Here is a 21,849-nt window from a genome sequence, read left to right as displayed (position 1 = left end):
CGGGCGCCTCATTTTATGTTTTTTTTTTTGTAAAAAAGAAGGCCCAGTCATGCAAGCGTCGAGTGATCTCTGCTCTCCTTTGTCTCTGTTGTGTGCGATCGAGTGCTCTCCAGAGTCCAGACTCCCTCCGTCTCTGATGTGACCTGTCACATGTGCACTTGCAGTCTTGCTCTCCTACTTCTCTGCTCTTCCATCGCTACTCTCCTCCATCCAAGTCTGTGCTATTGTGCGCTTTCCATGTTCCTCTGTCTCTGCTACCACCTGTTTAATGTGCACACTCGCTCTCAACTTCTCCTCCATCTCTGCTCTACGGTGTGCAATGACTGCACAGCAGGCTGCAGCACAAGTTCTTGCCACAGGTGACTGTAACGGGAGGCGGACGCGTGTATTGGAATCGTATAAATGTGAACAAGATTCTGAGCACTTAACACTTGAGCATTACAACCACAAAGCTGAAAATGACAGTACACCACATAAAGGGGCCGATGATAGGCTGACCCCCTCCCTTTAGGTTATATTACCAAAAGAGTCTGCAAAGTACAAGATTACGGGTGCCTGGGGATTCACCACCAGCCTGCACCTGATTCTTCCAAATACATCATGAATGAATACATTTCAAACAAGAGAATCTGTAGGTACATCCGCCCTACACACAGGTACATCCGCCCTGCACAAGCCTCTTCACAGGTACATCCGCCCTGCACAAGAGTATCACAATCCTCACAGGTGTTGAGATATCGAGCTCGTCTAGTGAGGCGGTGGCCACTGATGACCCGCCTGGGGGATAGGCCCCACACTTACACCACTGGCATGGTTGGTGAGATCTTGGGTGATATGCGGCCAGTGGGATGACAGGCTATGTGACAGCCATTCTAGAGACTGGCATAGTTATAGCGCCAGCTCATTTAGTCGGGTTCACACTATAGAGAACCCGTGTATGTATTGGTTGAGTACCTTTCATATTACGTGTACTCTTATTCTTGTATATGGTGTGTTGAGTGTTGAGTAGAGAAGAAGAAGATTTTCAGCCTCTCACCTTGTGTGTTCTCTATTAGGGTTTTGTGAGTGTGTGTGTGTGCTTGCAAGAGCTCAAGCTCTCTTCCCCCCTGCATCTTTTCATGGTATCAGAGCCTGGTTCGTGCTAAGGGCTGAGCTGCAAGCAAGAGAACCACAGGAAGCGGTACGAGGGTAAGAGCTTCAACTACTCTTCCCTATTTGTGTTGGTGACTACACCCTTGTCGGGAGCTCTACGGGAGGCACCGGCAACGATCTCTGATTGAGGAGCTTTCTTCGCGGGAGTAAAGCTATTGGGCTACTATACAGTCCTACGGACTACATTTTTCGGGCCGAAAACGCGTTTCGGGCGCGTCTGGACCTCTGTTTTTCAGAAAGCAGGCGATTTCGAGCACTGCGGGTAAGTCATCGATTCTCTACAGAACTCTGTTTTAAGAACTGCAGGAAGACAGATTGACTGTGCAGACACTGTGGGTACTGCAAAGAGGTCTACAGTTGCCATTGGGTGTATGTATGCACATTGAAGTCACTCGTTGTGCCATTTGAGAGTACTACAGTACCGCTGCAGAAAATACAGCATTTGTGCAAGAAAAACCAGAGTGCAGTTTCTGGTAAAATTGTGTGTTTGGCAAGATGTCTAATGATGGCATAACACAGATTGTGGCTGAGAAGCTGGATAAGAATAACTTCCATGCTTGGAGGTTCAGGTTGACGAATTTCCTGATGGGAAAAGGCTATTGGGACTACATAGAAGGTGAGCATGAAGAGGCACCGGAGATACCGGATATAAATCCGACTGCTGCAGATGTGAAAGAGTTTAAAGACTGGAACCAAGGAGCCAGGAAGGTTATGTATTGGCTTTCCATTAGTATACAGGACACCATGATTGGGCACATTCAGGATGCCAAGTCCCCCAAGGAGGCGTGGGACACCTTGGTAAAGCTTTATGAAACAAATACCAAGGCACACAAGATACAGTTGAAGAATGAACTTCATACTGTGGAGAAAAAGAGCATGTCTGTGAATGACTATGCGCTGAAGATAAAGGGTATTGTGGAATCCCTTGCATCTATTGGTGTGTCAGTAGATGATGATGACAAGGTGGAAGTCTGTCTACGTGGTCTCGGGCCACAATACAAGGCGTTTAAGACGTCTATTCAGACTCGGGAAAACATTCCCAACTTTACAGATTTGGTGTCTATGCTGATTATCGAAGAGAAGAACTTGGGTGAAAACCAACAGTCTTCACAAAGCAAAAACAGTTCAGAGCAACAGGTCTTCTACACGAGTTCAGGAAGAGGACGAGGTAGAGGAGGCCGTGGACGCGGTCAAGGAGGTGGCAGAACAGGTAATCAGAATTATGGCCAGCGGCAGCAGCAGCAACAACAGTCCCAGAATCAACAACAACAACAACACGCAGGTGGAAGAGGCAAATTCAGAGGCAGGGGGAGTCAAAGAGGCCGTGGAAATTGGCAAAGGCAATATAATGATGCACGTGAATGCTATTATTGTGGTAAGCCTGGACGTGTGCAGTCAGAATGTTATAAGAAGCAGGCTGACATGCAAAATGGAAAAGTGCAGCAAAACAACTATGCATCCTCCTCAAGCAGAAATAATGAGGATAATGAAAGGTTGTTTGTTATGCAGCATGTCGTGAATGCCATGTCTGAAAATGTTGATGCAGCACAAAAAGATAATGTATGGTATGTGGATTCAGGCGCTTCGAACCACATGACGAGTCATGGGGAGTGGTTCAAGGAGATGAAAAACCCGGAAAGACCAGGTTTTGTGGAAACAGGGGATGACACTGCTCATCCAATTGCCCACGTTGGAGATGTGCCATTGTCTATGCAGGATGGCAAAGTGAAGTACCTTGCAGATGTACTTCATGTACCGAACATAACAAAGAATCTGGTTTCAGTTGGCCAGATGATTGAGCAGGATTTGCAGGTTCGGTTTAACCCTGATGGGTGTTATGTTGAAGATTTTAAAGACAAGTGCAAGTTGGTTGCAAAAGGCAACAGAGTGGGCAGAATGTTTACATTGAATGTAGACATGCCTGAAATGAGTGCTGCGATGTTTGCAAATGGTTCAGGAGTTGTTGCAGACACAGACATATGGCATAAAAGAATTGGACATGTAAATGTGCAGAGATTGAAGTCTATGCAGACAAAAGGAATTGTGACAGGGCTGCCAAAATTTAAAGTGGAAGGTATGCAGAAAATATGTGAAGCATGCCAATTTGGGAAGCAAACAAAGCATGTGTTTCCACGTAACAGATATGTGAGCAGAAATGCACTAGATGTTGTGCATTCAGATGTATGGGGTCCTACGAAGACCATATCTATGGGAGGCTGCAGGTACTATGTGACTTTCATTGATGACCACACAAGGAAAGTGTGGGTATATTTCATGAAGGAGAAGAGTGAAGTGTTCACTCACTTTCAGAATTTCAGAGTTTTGGTTGAAAAGCAAACAGGGAAATATGTAAAGTGCCTAAGGTCAGATGGAGGGGGAGAGTACTTCTCCAATGAGTTCTCTGAATTTTTGAAGAAGAATGGTATTCGGAGACAGTTTACATGCAGATACACTCCGCAGCAAAATGGAGTTGCTGAGCGGAAAAACATGCACATTGCTGAGATTGTGCGAGCATTGATGGAAGAGAAGAATATGCCGCATTGCTATTGGCTGAGACTGTTTCTACAGCAGTATACATCATGAACAGGACTCCAACTGCAGCCATACATGATGTAACTCCAGAGGAGAAGTTTACTGGCAGAAAACCAGATTTGTCTCATCTGAAAGTTTTTGGATGCATTGCATATGTGCATGTGCCAGATGAGCGGAGAACTAAGCTGGATCCAAAAGCTGAAAAATGTGTGTTTATTGGATACTCCCTTGAGCAAAAGGGATACAGGTGTTATAACCCTGCTACACGTGAGTTGAGGGTAAGCAGGGATGTTGTCTTTGATGAGATGAGCAGCTGGTATGCTGCTGAAAAAGAAGCTGTTGGGGCTGATGTGAGTGGAAGTGTGGTTGCACAGAATGCAGGTCAGCAATCACAGTCTTTGAGTGGACCAGGAGAGTCCTCATCTAGTGGGTCTGTTGATAGACCATGGAGTGGCAGGCTGCGTCATAATACCAGTCCTGCAAATGTGATTAGTACATCACATAAAGGAAAAGAGAAAGTGGTTGAGCCCCTTGGTATGCCTGACATTTCTGCAGGGCATTCTCATGTTGATGGAGAGTCTAGTGGCTCACATATGAGCCTTGATGAGGAGCTTGGGATCCCAGCTATGAGAACACCTGGTGTAAAGAAGGCTATGGAAGCCATGAATGAGAAGCTGCGAAGATCTGGGAGAGTGAGAAATCCTGTGCAGAGATTTACCTATGATGGTTATGTGGCACATCACTATGCATATATGGCAAAGGTTGTGCAGGTTGTTGAGCCCACATGCATTGATGAGGCTGTTGGAAATGTGTGTTGGGAGAAAGCTATGGACGAGGAGATGGATGCACTATATGGAAATGAGACTTGGGATTTAGTGCAATTGCCTGAAGGCAAGAAAGCCATTGGATGCAAGTGGGTGTACAAAGTTAAACATAACAGTGATGGAAGCATAAACAGGTACAAGGCTAGATTGGTAGCCAAAGGATATGCGCAGACATATGGGATTGATTATGAGGAAACTTTCAGCCCAGTTGCCAAGATGGCAACGGTGAGAGTTGTGATAGCAGTGGCTGCGTCAAAGCAATGGTCTTTACATCAGATGGATGTAAAGAATGCATTCTTGCATGGGGATTTGCAAGAGGAGGTGTATATGTTGCAGCCACCTGGTTATGAGGATGTGAGTCACCCCGAGCATGTTTGCAGGTTGAAGAAAGCCTTGTATGGCTTAAAGCAAGCACCAAGAGCATGGTCTGACAAGATTTCTGAATATCTTGTCACTATTGGCTTTCATGTAGCCAATGCAGATTTCTCATTGTATGTGAGACATGGTGATAGAGGAGTTGTGCTTGTTGTCATCTATGTAGATGACTTGATCATTACGGGGGACCATGATGCAGAGATCTTTGATGTAAAGATCTTGCTAAGACAGAAGTTTGAGATGAAGGATCTGGGGGAGCTCAGATATTTCTTGGGCATTGAGGTGATTAGGTCACCACATGGTATTGGATTACTGCAGAGACAGTATGGCTTGGACATGTTGTCCAAGTATGGTATGACAGGCTGTAAGCCTATTTCTGTGCCATTGGATCAGAATGGCAAGTTGAGTGCAAATTCAAGAGAGATCTTGGAGGATCCTACTATGTATAGGCACATAGTAGGAAGTTTGATCTACATGACGATCACCAGACCAGATTTGAGCTATGCTGTTGGGTTGGTGAGTCAGTTTATGCAGGTTCCACGGAAACCGCATTTGGATGCAGTGAGACGCATACTGAGGTATGTGAGGTCTACTTTGCATTGTGGACTATTCTATGAGACTGGGACAGAGATATGTGTACATGGGTACACAGATGCTGATTGGGCTGGTAGTATCTCAGATAGAAGATCTACCAGTGGATTCATGTTTTCTTTGGGGAGTGCTGCTGTGACTTGGAGCAGCAAGAAGCAGCCTACGGTTGCTCTATCGAGTACAGAGGCCGAGTACAGAGGAGCTGCTATGGCAGCACGTGAGGTAGCTTGGTTGAGAAAGCTACTTGCAGATTTGGGTCTATCAGTGGATAGACAAGTTGTCATTTTCTGTGACAACATTAGCAGTATACAGTTGGCCAGGAACCCAGTCTTTCATGCTCGTACGAAGCACATAGAGGTCCACTACCACTTCGTCAGAGAGAAGGTCTTGGCAGGAGATCTTGACCTTGTTTATGTCAGCACAGAGGATCAGGTAGCTGACATCTTCACCAAAGCATTGGGTACAGAGAAGCTCCGCAAATTCAGGGCTTCGCTTGGTGTACATGAGATGGAGTTGAGCTCGAGGGGGAGTGTTGAGATATCGAGCTCGTCTAGTGAGGCGGTGACCACTGATGACCCGCCTGGGGGAAAGGCCCCACACTTACACCACTGGCATGGTTGGTGAGATCTTGGGTGATATGCGGCCAGTGGGATGACAGGCTGTGTGACAGCCATTCTAGAGACTGGCATAGTTATAGCGCCAGCTCATTTAGTCGGGTTCACACTATAGAGAACCCGTGTATGTATTGGTTGAGTACCTTTCATATTATGTGTACTCTTATTCTTGTATATGGTGTGTTGAGTGTTGAGTAGAGAAGAAGAAGATTTTCAGCCTCTCACCTTGTGTGTTCTCTATTAGGGTTTTGTGAGTGTGTGTGTGTGCTTGCAAGAGCTCAAGCTCTCTTCCCCCCTGCATCTTTTCAACAGGTACTCCGCCCTGCACAGGATGTAAATGGATCTTTAGGCCCTGTTTCCACGCGAGAAACTGATCCAGAAACCTGTGTTCTCCGCGAGCAAGTGTCCCCAATGCTTGCCCTAAGCACCTGTTATACCACGAATCCTTGAGACACATCCATGCTCACATATTCCATTGCTGTCCGGCCTATTTTGTGCAATAACCAATCCAAAACAGCAACTTTCTATCGCGAGAAATCCAACTGTAAGGGGTCCTACAACCCTGTGGAGGTCCCTAGAGCTGTCCTGTACTGTCCAAGTTGACTTTGGACACCTGTAACCAGCCCAAAACTCGCAATAACCAGAAATTGCAGGTCTGAAATTTACCAACCAGCCCTTTAGAAGAGTGTGGGGATCGATATCCAAGCTTGTGTGAGTCCGGGAAGCAAGCAACCAGCCCTGTAGCAACTCCCAAAGCTCCAACCAGCTCTCCAATGTGTTGAATAATGAATAAAACAGCCCAAAAGGGCCTCTTGAGGGAGGCGCCTATTTCAGGTGCCACCTCAGGGCCTGGTGGGTACACATGCTGGCTGACATGTGTCCCGATAAGGTGTCCAGGTAGGTGTCCAGCCCATAGTGCTCCATTTGTCCTGTTTCTATAAGTTTAGGTCCAACCAAATGGGAAATGGGCATAAGCTGTCCGGACTTCATTAATTTTGGTCCAACCAAATGCGAACGCATTATAAGTTGTCCGGCCACTTATTAATGAGTGTGGACCTGCAAACCAATAAACCTTAGTAGTAAATGAAGTAAGCTGTAAATTGAGTGTGGACGCACTTACCACCTGCAAAACCCATAAGCCCACAGTTTTAGGCCCAAACAGGAGTGCACACACGTGTCCACAAGGTGCCCGGGCGTCCCCGGTCCCTCGGACTTCACAAGCCAAAATAACAAGCATTGTCCAGGCAGCAAGACAATGTCACACAAAGTAAAATAAAGTTATGGCATGCATCATTTATGCATTGTGCACATGTAAACTTGGAGAACCACCTATCATCATTCTTGTACTTGAAAATATTCCGCCTGCCATCATAACACACCATGTGTGCATGGCCGGAATCCACACGGGCACCGCCCAAAAGTCCACAAATGTCCTGCCATGTCCTTGGGACTCATATGCATCCACTCATATGATCCATACACATGCCCAAGTATAATACATACATGCATCCGCATGTTTCTAGGCCTGACACGCATCGGCATGTCCCTAGAATATAGGGGTTTGTGACATCCCCCCGGCTTCTAATCAGTTGACCGCAACTGAAAAGCCTCCAGATAGGCCTTCAAAAGATCTGGGTAATCCTGGAAGTAGGCCTCATCCATCCATTTCGCATCCAAAGCTGAATAATTCTTGAACTTCACAAGGTACCTACGAACAAGTTTGCCTCCCGCAAGCTTTCGTTCCTTGTGAAAAACAATCTGTTCAGATTGAAGAATCTCTTCCAGCTCATCCACCTCGGGTTGGTCTTCCAAAACCGGCTCAAACGGTGTCGGTCCCACATAAGGCCTCAATAGGCTCACATGAAAAGCATTATGCATGTTCCAATGATCTGGGAGTACAAGCCGAAATGCAACATCATTGATCTTCTCCAAGATCTGAAAAGGTCCATAGTACCTGTTGGAAAGCTTAGGGTACTTTCCCTCTTTCCCTGGCCTCTTCCGAAGGCGTGCCTTTTCAAATTTCAGCAAGACCCAATCACCTTGTTTGAATTGTACATCCCTTCTATGCTTATCAGCTGCCTTTTTATTCTTGGTTTAAGACCTCTCTATGGCTGTCCGTACCTGTGCAAATGCAATATCCAAGTCTTTGACATACTCATCTGCTGCAAAAATCTCATCCTTTGTACGAAGGATGGGTGGTAGTACCGTATTGTTGTAGGCAAACTCCACAAGTGATAAATACTTCTCCCAATCCGATTTGCGGTCGGATACATAAGATTTCAACAAGTGGAGGACGGCTGAATTTGCTATTTCACTTTGCCCATCTGTCTGTGGATGGTTAGCTGATGAGAAGTTCAGCTTTGTACCCATATTGTCAAACAATGCGCGCCAAAATAAGCTTGTGGTTCTAGGATCTCTATCCCCCACAATAGATTTAGGCATGCCATGGTGTTTGAATATCTGTGCCAAAAACATCCTAGCCATATGATCTGGCTTTATTGTCTTGCGCACGGGAATGACATGTGCCTGCTTGCTAAACCTGTCAATGATGGTCCAAATAGCATCATTTCCCTGTGGCGTCCTTGGCAAATCCATAATGAAATCCATAGCAATGCTTTCCCATGGTTCTTTTGGTATAGGCAAAGGCTGAAGCAATCCAGGTGCTTTATGTCAGTCAAACTTGACCTTTTGACATACCATACATTCACGTACATATGCTTCAATTGCGAATATCTGGCCAAAAGAAATACCTCTCCAAAGCTTGTGCTGTGGCCAAAATGCCTCTATGACCTGCATATGAAGGAGCATGGCACTCATCCATAACCTTATGGCGAAGGTTCTTTACCACACACATACGATTTTGCATCATGAGATATCCATCTCTTATGACATAAGATGGGACAGCAATACCCTCTTGCAAATCAGCCCATACATGTGCAAAATCCTCATCCATATGATAAGTATTACGCATATCCGATAAGTCCTCATGGTATGCAACTGTAATAGCATGAACCTGTGGTCGTCTAGATAAGGCATCTGCCACCACATTCTTTTTCCCTGGAGTGTGTAAAATCTGAAAATGAAACATTGAGAGGAAATTTGCCCATCTCATATGCTTCTCTGAGAACTTACTTTGAGTCAAAAAGTATCTCAAACTTTGATGATCAGTTTTGACCATAAAATCAGCGCCTAAAAGATAGTGTTTCCAAATAGTAAGGACATGAATTACAGCCAACAACTCCTTCTCATAAACTTGTAAGTAAAGCTCTGCATGTTGCAAGCGTCTGCTCTCATAGGCAATGGCATGTCCTTCTTGGTTCAAAACAGCCCCTATGCAGTCCCCACATGCATCACATTCCACCACAAAAGGTTTGTGCAAATCCGGAATAATGAGTACCGGTCCCGAGATGATTGCACTCTTCAACTTTTGAAAGGCATCTCTCTCTTCTTGTGTCCATTTAAAGATTGCTTTCTTCTTCGTTAACTCATGTAACGGAGCGGCAACGAAAGCAAAATGCTTGACGAACCTCCTGTAGTAAGCACATAAACAAAGGAAGCTCCTCACTTCATGGACTGATTTCAACTCTGGCCATTCTTGCATGGCTTGTATCTTTGCGGGATCCATGCGCACACCATACTTTGATACAATGTGACCAAGATAGTGAATCTCTGGGAGGAAGAATTCACTCCTTTTTGCATTTTATGTAGAGCTGATTTTCCTTAAGCTCTTTAAACACAATAGCCAGGTGCTCACGATGTTGGGCTTCATTCTTTGAGAATACAATAATGTCATCAAAGAATATACCCGTGAGCTTTCTATGCTTTCTGAACACCCTGTCCATCATCCTGTTGAAGGTAGCGGGTGCATTTGTAAGGCCAAAAGGCACCACCAAAACTCATAAAGACCAAAGGCTGTCCTAAATGCAGTCTTGTGTACATCTTGAGGTGCCACTCTCACTTGATGATACCCACTCTTGAGGTCTATTCGGCTGAAACATGCCGAACCTTCAAGCTTGTCCAAGATGTCATCAATGCGCGGAATCGGAAACCGATTCTTGATGGTTATCTTATTGAGGGCACGGTAATCAACACATCCCGTAAGTACCATCCTTCTTTTGAACAAGAAGTACCGGCGAGCAATATGGCGAGGAACTAGGCCGAATCAAACCCTTTTCCAAAAGTTCATTCACCTGTGCCATAATCTCTTCTTGTTGACTAGCACTCACCCTGTATGGTGGCCTATTAGGTGGAGAGCTACCGGGAATTAGATCTATGCAATGATCTTCCGGCCTCTCGGGTGGCAACCTTGCTGGCAAAGCATTCACAAAACAATCTTTGAACTCATTCAAAAAGTTAAGCTTGTCTTGATCTAATGTACTAACATCAACACTAGAATGTTCAATGGTATCACGTATAAAAACCAAGTAAGAACAAGCTGATTTCTTTATTGCCTTATTAATTTGTACATGGCTTACAAGAGGTATGGTACTTCCAGTAGTACCAGCATCTATAGAGTGCTCACGGCCTCTATGTACAAAGCTGATTTTCTTCTCTTTGTAAGCCTTAATAGGCTCTAAACGGTGATGCCAGGGCATCCCCAACAAAACATCACAACCTATAAGAGGAGCCACTAAAAAGCTCTCATGGTCGAGGTAGTCTTGTATATGTACACGGAGCTTACCAATGACCGGAGTTACATCAACCTGTTTGCCCTCAAAGGCGGCATCTGCATTCATTTGCATTCCCATGTCTTCCACATTGAGACCTATGGCGGCAGCCATCTGTACGGATATAAAGTTATCTGTGGAAGCATCATCAAAAAGAAACAAAGCGGGCTGATCCTTCAATTTGCCCCAAGCCTTGCATATGACTCTACTCTTGGGCTCATGCCCTGTATTACCCTGCACATCGGGCACAACATTCACAAGAGGCTTTTCCACATTAGGCTCAGCATTCTTAGGATTCTGTGGGCATTTAAGATATATATGATCTTTACCGCCACACTTAAAGCATTTTCCAGCTTTCCTGTACTCTTCCAATTGCTGTTTTGAGAGCCCAAAATTGTGGCGTTTACCCCCCGGCTTCTTTTCGGAGTCATCCTTTGCATCTCGGCCATCTTTGGGAGCATTCTTAGGTAGCTGTCCACCCTTTTTCTGGTCATAACCAGCCCTGAATTTGCTCTTGTTTTGACCTGCAAATGGCTTATTTGTGGGTGCTTTCATGTGCAAGTTCTCCGCAATCATGGCTGAGTGTATAAGCTCTTGTATGGTCTTATTTGGGTACACTCCCAAGCTTTGTTGGATGATGTGATGGAGCCCCGATTCAAACTTTCTCTTCTTCTCGTCCTCTCCAATCTTCATGAAGGGAGTAACCTTGAGAAGGACTTTCCAAAACTTTGCTATGTATGAAGCAACGGACTCTCCCTCATCTTGGGACAACCAATCCCACTCCTTGCGTACATCCTTTGCAAAGTTTGGTGGTAAGAATTGATCATAAAACTGAATTTTGAAAGAAGACCAAGTTGGGGCAGCACTTCCATCAAGTTATTTTGCAAGCCACCAATCACTTGCCGTATCCTTGAGATGCATTCCCACATGCCTGAGCATAGACTTTTCCGAAAAGTCTTCATTGCAAAAAGCTATCTCAAACTGTCTAATGAAAGCAAGTGCTTTGGTAGAGTCCATCCATCCCTGAAAGTTTTCAAACTTTACATCCTTGTCACCGGACTTGAACTCTCGAGGCTTCTTCCTTCTATATGCATCCCTATGTACATCCTGATCATCTCCATGGTGATGATGCCGCGATGAAGATTCACGATCCCTCTTCGTTCTCTCTTGAGCCACACTCTCCGAATGAGTGGAAAGTTCAACACGAGAACGGATATGTCTTCTTGGAGCAAAGCGGGAATGAGTAGAGGATCCCTCATCCTTACTCTTCTCTTGACCTACATCAAGCCTAGCACCAGGGACTCTTGTCCTTTCAGCATTTGGCACTTGCTGTGCTCTTCCTGCTTGTTGTGCATCATGTGCACCACCACGGGCAACCATGAGGGGTGGCTTCTTGAAAGCCAATCTACCATCTGCTTCGGTGTATACATCACTCTTAACCATTAGGTATGCAAGTACAAGGTCTCGGGGTTTCTCAACATCCATTTCCTTTGCAATTGCTTCAAAAGTGACTTCATGGACCGAAGCCTTTGCCTTCGCAGCCAACACCCTTTGTACATCCGGGTCATTTTTCAATGACCTAAGCTCTTCGGTTTCAGCCCTATAGCGTCGCACTTGACGCCTCAAAGATTCCAAATCAGAATGCATAGTGTCATGAGTACCTGCATCTCCATAGACATCATTGCCTGCAGCATCTCTTGCATCCCTTGTACCATGAAATTCACGGTCCTGTGTGTTCTCCACACTATCAGAAATGTGGCTGTCCATGACACTCAAATCAGGTCACCAGTTATGATTCCAAGCCTCAGACCGTTTTCCAATGAGGAAAAAAACTGAGCTCTGATACCAATGTAACGGGAGGCGGACGTGTGTATTGGAATCGTATAAATGTGAACAAGATTCTGAGCACTTAACACTTGAGCATTACAACCACAAAGCTGAAAATGACAGTACACCACATATAGGGGCCGATGATAGGCTGACCCCCCCCCTTTAGGTTATATTACCAAAAGAGTCTGCAAAGTACAAGATTACGGGTGCCTGGGGATTCACCACCAGCCTGCACCTGATTCTTCCAAATACATCATGAATGAATACATTTCAAACAAGAGAATCTGTAGGTACATCGCTCTACACACAGGTACATCCGCCCTGCACAAGCCTCTTCACAGGTACATCCGCCCTGCACAAGAGTATCACAATCCTCACAGGTACTCCGCCCTGCACAAGATGTAAATGGATCTTTAGGCCCTGTTTCCACGCGAGAAACTGATTCAGAAACCTGTGTTCTCCGCGAGCAAGTGTCCCCAATGCTTGCCCTAAGCACCTGTTATACCACGAATCCTTGAGACACATCCATGCTCACATATTCCATTGCTGTCCGGCCTGTTTTGTGCAATAACCAGTCCAAAACAGCAACTTTCTATCGCGAGAAATCCAACTGTAAGGGGTCCTACAGCCCTGTGGAGGTCCCTAGAGCTGTCCTGTACTGTCCAAGTTGACTTTGGACACCTGTAACCAGCCCAAAACTCGCAATAACCAGAAATTGCAGGTCTGAAATTTACCAACCAGCCCTTTAGAAGAGTGTGGGGATCGATATCCAAGCTTGTGTGAGTCCAGGAAGCAAGCAACCAGCCCTGTAGCAACTCCCAAAGCTCCAACCAGCTCTCCAATGTGTTGAATAATGAATAAAACAGCCCAAAAGGGCCTCTTGAGGGAGGCGCCTATTTCAGGTGCCACCTCGGGGGCCTGGTGGGTACACATGCTGGCTGACATGTGTCCCCATAAGGTGTCCAGGTAGGTGTCCAGCCCATAGTGCTCCATTTGTCCTGTTTCTATAAGTTTAGGTCCAACCAAATGGGAAATGGCCATAAGCTGTCCGGACTTCATTAATTTTGGTCCAACCAAATGCGAACGCATTATAAGTTGTTCGGCCACTTATTAATGAGTGTGGACCTGCAAACCAATAAACCTTAGTAGTAAATGAAGTAAGCTGTAAATTGAGTGTGGACGCACTTACCACCTGCAAAACCCATAAGCCCACAGTTTTAGGCCCAAACAGGAGTGCACACACGTGTCCACAAGGTGCCCGGGCGTCCCCGGTCCCTCGGACTTCACAAGCCAAAATAACAAGCATTGTCCAGGCAGCAAGACAATGTCACACAAAGTAAAATAAAGTTATGGCATGCATCATTTATGCATTGTGCACATGTAAACTTGGAGAACCACCTATCATCATTCTTGTACTTGAAAATATTCCGCCTGCCATCATAACACACCATGTGTGCATGGCCGGAATCCACACGAGCACCGCCCAAAAGTCCACAAATGTCCTGCCATGTCCTTGGACTCATATGCATCCACTCATATGATCCATACGCATACCCAAGTATAATACATACATGCATCCGCATGTTTCTAGGCCTGACACGCATCCGCATGTCCCTAGAATATAGGGGTTTGTGACAGTGAAAGCCCACTATCCCAGAGTCCAGTCTCCATCTAAGCTGCCCAGCCTCCAGGCCCCAAGCCCCAGTGCCATCAGTGGCTAGCCTTCAAAGCTCAAAGTTCAATCACAATGGCCTCTTCCTCGCGAGGAGGAACAACCCATGTTGGGAGCAAGGGTTCAAATTGGTCTTGGTGGGAAGAGGTGACTGCCCAGAGACCAGGAAGCGGGGGAGGTTCAATTCAATGGTGCTGCAAGTTATGCCCATACACACGAACAAGTGGGGCAAACAAGGTGAGAGCTCACCTTCTCCATGAGTCCGGGCATGAGGTGCAGTTTTGCCCAAATGTAAGCCAAGAGAAGAGGAGAGAGCTCTTAGAGCGGGCTGCAGCACAAGCGTCTCTCTTTAAAGCAAGGAGGGCAGCACGTCCTGTGGCAATTGACCCCGTAGCATTTGTGAGGCCACCTGTATCCGAGGCATGTAGTAGAGCCTCTAGAGCTTCTGCATCAACATCAGCTAGCCATACATCCTCCACACCACATGCGTCCTTTAGCATGCTATCCACAGTTCCTACACGTCGACAGAGCAATGGGATCCCAAGAGAAAGGAGGATGTTGATACGGCAGTGGCTCGCTTCTTTTTTCATGATCATATTGCCTTCAATGCTGCCAGATCTGAGTACTTCAAGGTTATGGCAAGTATGGTCCATCTTACACTCCCCCATCCTCAGAGACCTTGCGTACCACTCTTCTTGAGAAAGAGAGGCATGTTGTAGAGCAAGCTGCAGAGAACACAAAGCATGTGGGGAAAAAGAATGGAGTGTCTCTCATCGCTGATGGATGGAGCGATACACGAAAGAGGTCTATCCATGGGGTAGTGGCCTATTCTCGAGGAGAGATGTATTTCGTTTCATCGCATGATGCATCAAGGACTGGGAAGAGTGCTGATGTGCTTGCATCAGAGTGGACAGAGGCAATAGAGTTTGTTGGTGGTGACCTTGTTATGGGATTTGTTGTGGATGGCGAGGCCGCCAACAGGGAAGCACGTGCCATTGTTGAAGGGATGTATCCACATGTGACGGTGTCATTTTGCATGGCACATTGCCTCAATAATTTGTTGAAGGATATAGGGAAGTTGCCTTGGATTGCGCCCATCATTGAGAGGGCAAGTCACATGGTCACTTTTGTGTTGAATCATCAATTCTTACTACATGAGTTTCATAAGAAATCAAGCAAGCAGCTCTTGAAGTATTCGGAGACACGGTTTGCATATAACTTTCTGCCGATGTTGGGCCGGCTAAGTACATGTAGTGCCGCATTGAGGCAGGTTTTCATTAGTGATGAGTTCACTACATCTCCGTTAGCCTCTACTACTGGAGGGTGGAAATGCAAAGATGATGCTGAAGATCTTGAGTTTTGGGAGCATGTGCGTCGCATTGATGCAATGGTGCAGCCCATAATGCATTTGTTGAGGCTTGTGGATGGCATGATGAAGCCATGCATTGGGAAAGTGTATGAGGCCGTGGACTGGATGATTGAGAAATTGGAAGATCTCATTAAAGAGCAAGAGCAATTTGATCATGATGACGAGGATGAGGAGGACACTCTCAAGAGCAAGTATGAGATGGTTCAAGATCTTTGTGTCAAAAGATGGAATGCATATCATTCTCCTTTGCATGCAGCAGCATACATTTTGGACCCCGACTTTCAAGGCAAGGGTCAAGAAAATGATCGAGAGTTGAATAGTGGTTGGCGGATTATCTTAGAGAGATTGGCGCCAGAGCCTAGTGCAGGGCGCAAAATAAGAGACTCACTTGGAGAGTATAGATCTTTTCGTGGCATGTATGGTTGCCCCGATGCACAGAAGGATCGGACTCGGGTTGGGGCGGCTTTGTGGTGGGAGGATTTTGGATCAAATGGACCAGAGTTACAACAATTGGCTATTCGCATTCTCAGCCAGGCTGTGAGCTCCTCTTGTTTGGAGCAACTATGAAGCTCCTATAGTCACATTGCATCAAAGGAGAAACTGCCTTGGCGTAGAAAAAGCCCGTGATTTGGTTTTTGTAAGTGCAAACTTGCGTATGTTGGGCAAGGGGGTGATTGCAAAAGCCGATCCTTTTGTGGAGTGGGAGCAACAACAAGAGAAGGAGAAGAGAAGGAGAATGAGCAGGTTAAGGTCACAGAGACTGGTGCTCATGACAATGAGACCAGTATTTCCTTCAGTATGGATTCTGATTGATTAGCGAAACGCCGTAGGCTTCAATCTTGGATGTCACATGTGCAGCTCAGCCTTTAGGGCCCTCTACCCAAGCTATATTTATGTAGACATGGTTTATTTTCTAGTATCTGTATTCTAGAGACAGTAGACTATGGCACTATAGTTCACCGTGAGTCTCAACAGTTGTATTGTGCTTTGTGTACACAGTTAGTTAGCAGTACACTATTTTTGTAATATGAATCATGAATTGTGTCATTTTGTGTCCTTTCTTTCAAAGTACTCAAATGTAATATAAATACTTAACATTAGACGGATATATTGATGCATTTTTTGTGTACCGTCCCACCCCCCGTCCTCGTTCCCCGCCTCCAGGCGTTCCCCATCCCCAAACCCTTCCCCGTCCCCGTCCCCGTCCCCGTCCCCGTCCCCCGACCCCGTCCCTCGACCCATGTGACTATGGCAAAGAGCCTGGCACAGAGGATGCATATCCTAAGCTTGCAACCAAGTACTATGGGCCTTTTCGAGTGATCGAGAAGATCAATGCAGTGGCTTTCAGATTAGCATTACCTAGTCATTGGCACATACACAATGCTTTTCATGTGAGTCTCCTTCCCAAGTATGTAGGGCCGGAGCCCACTGAAATGGTCATTGAAGATCCACCAAAAGTGGATGAGCTTGAGGAGATCTTGCAGCCAGAGCAGATTGTGTATCATAAGGAACACAAGCTTGCTGCAGGCAGTACCTCATGTACTAGCCTGGAGCACGTCTATTTTCGTGTAGTCTCATGAACAGGGATTGTCCATACCAATGCTGCATTGCATAGCATCTTTATGTGCTTGTTTGCAATTGAAATTGCATGTTGTTTTCATGCTTGCTTGACTAATGTGTAGTTTCGGGTAAGGAAACGCCCGCCCGTGAACCGTACGTGTTAAACTGTCTGCTGACATGGTTATGTGACATGTGACAGGTTCACAAGTGGTAAGTATTGGTCATAAACCTAGCCTTAGCAGTTAGCACTGATTTATAAGTGAGTGTGTATACACATTAAGTTTTGGGCAACCAAAACTCACTTATAAATTATGACCAGCCCGGTGTTCACACACGCTGATGTCCCGAGGTAGACATAACCCAATGTCCACCGCCTAGACCTTATCCCCTTTGTACAAAGGGAGTAACCAACCATGTGTCCACTCTAGCTTGCTCCACAAAGCACCTGCCTGCCACCTACACTGGACAACTCACCACCTCACTCCTCCTCTCTCTAGAGATTGGCGCCTCCTTCATGAGGGCTGTTGGGCTGCATTTTCTGCACTTTCTCCTTCCCAACTCCATTTTCCAAGCTTGCTAAGGTGTTTCTCAAGCTTCCAAGAGTGTTTCCGGATGCTAATCACTCTCCTACACACTCCCAATGACTGAAATTCAACAAAACAACTCTCTTTATTACTATAATTTCTGGTCTTTTTGCCGAAAACTCTAATTTCAACCCTCCTTTCTCAAGTTGAACCATAGGGGAAGCTTTCCCAAGGTTCCCTTCATCCTCTTGAAGACTTTTGTCGCGAAGAAATACGACAAATCGAAGATCTCATCACTCCAAGGACTTCCATCGCAAAGACTTCCGCTGTCATCGACTCTACTTGCAATTGGTAAGCTTTTATGCTTAAATATGGAAGCAAGTAGCAAGAGGGAGGAACCGGATTACAAGATCACATAGCCTATGTAGTGTTCTCTTGTCTTTCGTGCTCTCTTGCAGATTGTTGCTACCATGGGTTGGTGGAACAATAGAGAGCAGATGGTAGGAAACATGGGCACTTGAGAGGGTAGTGTAGATTGCAAGTCTACATTGACAACCACTTGTTTGCAATACTGTATTCATATGCATTGGTATGAAAATCTGGTCAGAAATGCCCATGACACTATGTACTTGATTCTCCCAAGATCAATATACTTTATTTGAGGGAGGGGTCAGCCGTTCCAGCTCATTGTGTGTCTCTTGTCAATTCAGCAAATTACTTCTTGTATTTAAGCAAGTACCTAACCAATACATGCTCGAGAGAAGGCCCAACAAGAAGTAATGTACCACATGGTGGCAAGGACCTGGTTTGCCACCACCACTCTACAATACATTGGTTCGCTCCAGTACAAAAGCTTCTTCCGAATGCTCAGAAGAAGAGAGGCGAGCTGCACCTCCAGAGAGAGATCGATGCCCACCTAACATCCAAGATAGTGAGTGGAGTGCCCCTCAGGATCCACTGGAAAGCCTCAACTGGGCGCCAAGTCTGTTAGAAATCTAGCATGGTATCACACAAAACTAGAACATGGGGAAAAGTGCAAGAGGGATGAAGCAAACTGAGATAATTCCATTGATGTGACCCTTGAATATATAGGGGGAAAGTACAAGAGCTGAGCATGAGTGCATATGGGATAAATCCCTGAGTGCCACATGGCATACACTGAGATGACCAAGACTATAAGTACTCCTAGTGAGCACTTAGTTCCAACACCCTCCTTAAGTGATACTAGGAGGACATGACTGACAAGATGACAGATGACAAAGATAGATAATAAGGAAAGATAAAGAGACTGATGACTGATGACTAGACAGACAAACAAGCCAAGATAAAATGACTAAGACTGAAGGACAGAAACATAAGACAAGATCCTAAGACACCCCTCCTCAAGTGATATCCTCATATGGGTCCACAAGGGTAGGGACAGAAATGGATCATAGACTTAGACATAGACAATCAGTCAGTAGAGTGGTCCCACAGACAGAGAGACTGCATGATAGACATTAGAGAGTCTGACAACTAGATGATAGATGGGGACATGGGTAACTAATCCACAAAAGATAGGCATATAGACTGATAGACAGAGTGTCAGAGACATGTGACTGTAAGATCACACAAGATAGACACATAGACAGAGAGACTGACTGATTGTAGATAGACAGAGAGATGGACCTTGATTGATAATCCCTCCTCAAGGGCAATCCTCCTGCTAGAATGAGTAATGCAGGGGTGCCTCTTGGATAGGGACAAAGATAAGTCCATGTAGACATGACATTACCCCATGATCTACATCATTGGTGATCAATGGTGGTAGATAGCATGAAAGCATAGACAAATATGAGAGAGATGGGAAGGTAAGTCCAGAACAGGGTCCTCTTTGGCCTACATCATGTGGTGACCAAAGTAGGAGAGAAAAAAAAAGGTCTTTTTATGCAGAGAGCAAGGGCAGAGTACCCAAGAAGAGATGCCAAAGATAAATAAATGAGAGACAGCATCAGAAATGAGAATGTCTTACCCCTATTTTGATGGGCAGTGTCTGTTCTCTTACAAGATAAAATTCAGTTCTGAAAATTAATTTTTAAGAATGAAATAGAACTGAGAATATTGCAGCATACAAAGGATAATCCATTTTAGTTTTTACCTCAGGTCTTCCACCCTTTCAAGCCCATGTCACAGACACGCTATCCAGGGGGTAACCCGAGAGAAAGGCAGCTGCAAACAGAGATTTCTTAGAGGAAATGTTGCTGCAGAGAGAGAGGCATACGGGCCTGTCAGAAGCAAAAGAGCACCAACTAATACCTCGTTTTGATATAGGAGTGGAGCAGCCAGTAGAGAATATGTCTTGAACAGAGAATGGGGGCTGCCCATACTGAAAAACAAGAGGTGCGCAGCCTTGAGAGAATAAAAACGAGTTGTTGTTGCAGCACCAGCAGCAAGAAAGGTGTCGACAGAAGCGGCCTGCTGCTGTAGCATAATGAGGAAAATGGAGATGACCCCAGGGAAAGAGAGCAGGTCGGCCTGCTTGCTGAACAGAAGCGGGGCAGAAAAATAACGGGGCATATGAGCATCACGTTGAGGCAAGGCAGCACCAGAATTATTTCGAAGCAAAGAAGTAGCTCCATGGCGGGATCAGGGACTGTCGACTGCAGAAAATATGGGCGACATCAGGGCAGTAGAGTCATGTCGAATAGGAGCTGGAGATGTCGAGCAGATTCAGCAGCAGCAGAAGACTCGTTGTAGAACAGGAGAGCGGCCTGTTTCAGCAGTATAGAGAAGGGCGACACCATAGCGGGCTGCTGCAGCAGATCATGTCGAGGGCAGCTTGTGGCAGATCAGCAGCACCTCAAAGAATAGGAGAGGAGTGTAGCTAGAGCTGGATCTAAGACCCCCGATGGGGCAAAGCTAAAAAGGAAGCTAGACCTAGAGAAAATCTATGGCTAGATCTAGACTAAAGGGCTGAGGAGAAGAGGAATCTACATGGCTCTGATACCATGTTAGAAATCTAGCATGGTATCACACAAAACTAGAACATGGCGAAAAGTGCAAGAGGGATGAAGCAAACTGAGATAATTCCATTGATGTGACCCCTTGAATATATAGGGGGAAAGTACAAGAGCTGAGCATGAGTGCATATGGGATAAATCCCTGAGTGCCGCATGGCATACACTGAGATGACCAAGACTATAAGTACTCCTAGTGAGCACTTAGTTCCAACAAAGTTGAGGCGGGTGCAAAGCCTACCTAGAAACCACACGACTTGTGCCAATTGATCTACGCTCCTGATGCACAACAAAAGATCTCAATCGCCTCAGCAAATCTCTGGAGATTCCCCACATCTCCTGATAGGTAAGCTGCTGTGTCACTGCAAACTCTAAGTCCATTCTGAGTACAGAGGGAGAGGCGATATCCTGGAGCACCGTCTCTTGAGCTGAGAGAAAACTGCTCATGGCCACGACGACGAATAAGAAAAGGTAAGGTGCCAAAGGACAACCCTGCCAGACCGTAAAGTAATGAAGCACCACGGATCCACTCCACGGGGAACCCCACCCGGCTCATCGTGCCCTCCAGAAAGCCTTCATCAACTAGGGCATCCATGGCTGCGAGAAGACATGACCGTTTGTGCAATTCAAGAGCCACATTAGTTAGCTTGTCCTCCGACTGAAGCGGCACACGCCAACACACCCTCGGTTATGCCATATGCACTGGAAAAAATAGCTACCACCATCCTCCAATGAATTGTAGCGGGAGATAACCAAGAGCCTAACACTTTAGCATATTTATCTGGCTTACTATATGGAGGTCATGGAGCACATGCATGCCTCACTCCCTCCCTTCCCTACAATGGAAAGGTAAGGCTAGATTTAATCCGTGCTCTCAGAGGAGATGGGAAGCAGCACAAGGTAACTCTAGGCAGAGGAACATGGCAAGGTGTTTTATTAGGGTTAAAGCAACATTACTTTTTCCATCAAGACCAAACATCAATCCACTTTGTATGGCCCCCTCATTTATGTAACCTGACTTTGGAACAGCCGGCCAATGGAGGGAGAGAACCATTCTATTTTAGTCCCACCCACATTGAGATGTGACTATGAATTGACAATGCCCAAACAGATGAATGCATCAAACAACCTGAACAATAGACT

General features: G+C 45.8%; 1 protein-coding gene across 1 annotated transcript in view; it reads right to left on the bottom strand.

Moving 5' to 3' along the window:
* SWP (RNA polymerase II transcription mediator) overlaps positions 1–21,849 on the bottom strand; it is an 87,246-nt gene that overhangs the window by 58,512 nt on the left and 6,885 nt on the right. The window lies entirely within an intron of this gene.

Source organism: Cibotium barometz, chromosome 41 (assembly GCF_041138505.1).
Source record: "Cibotium barometz isolate CiBa-2024 chromosome 41, ASM4113850v1, whole genome shotgun sequence".
Taxonomy (NCBI): Eukaryota; Viridiplantae; Streptophyta; class Polypodiopsida; order Cyatheales; family Cibotiaceae; genus Cibotium; species Cibotium barometz.
This window is presented reverse-complemented; position numbering and strand designations above follow the sequence as displayed.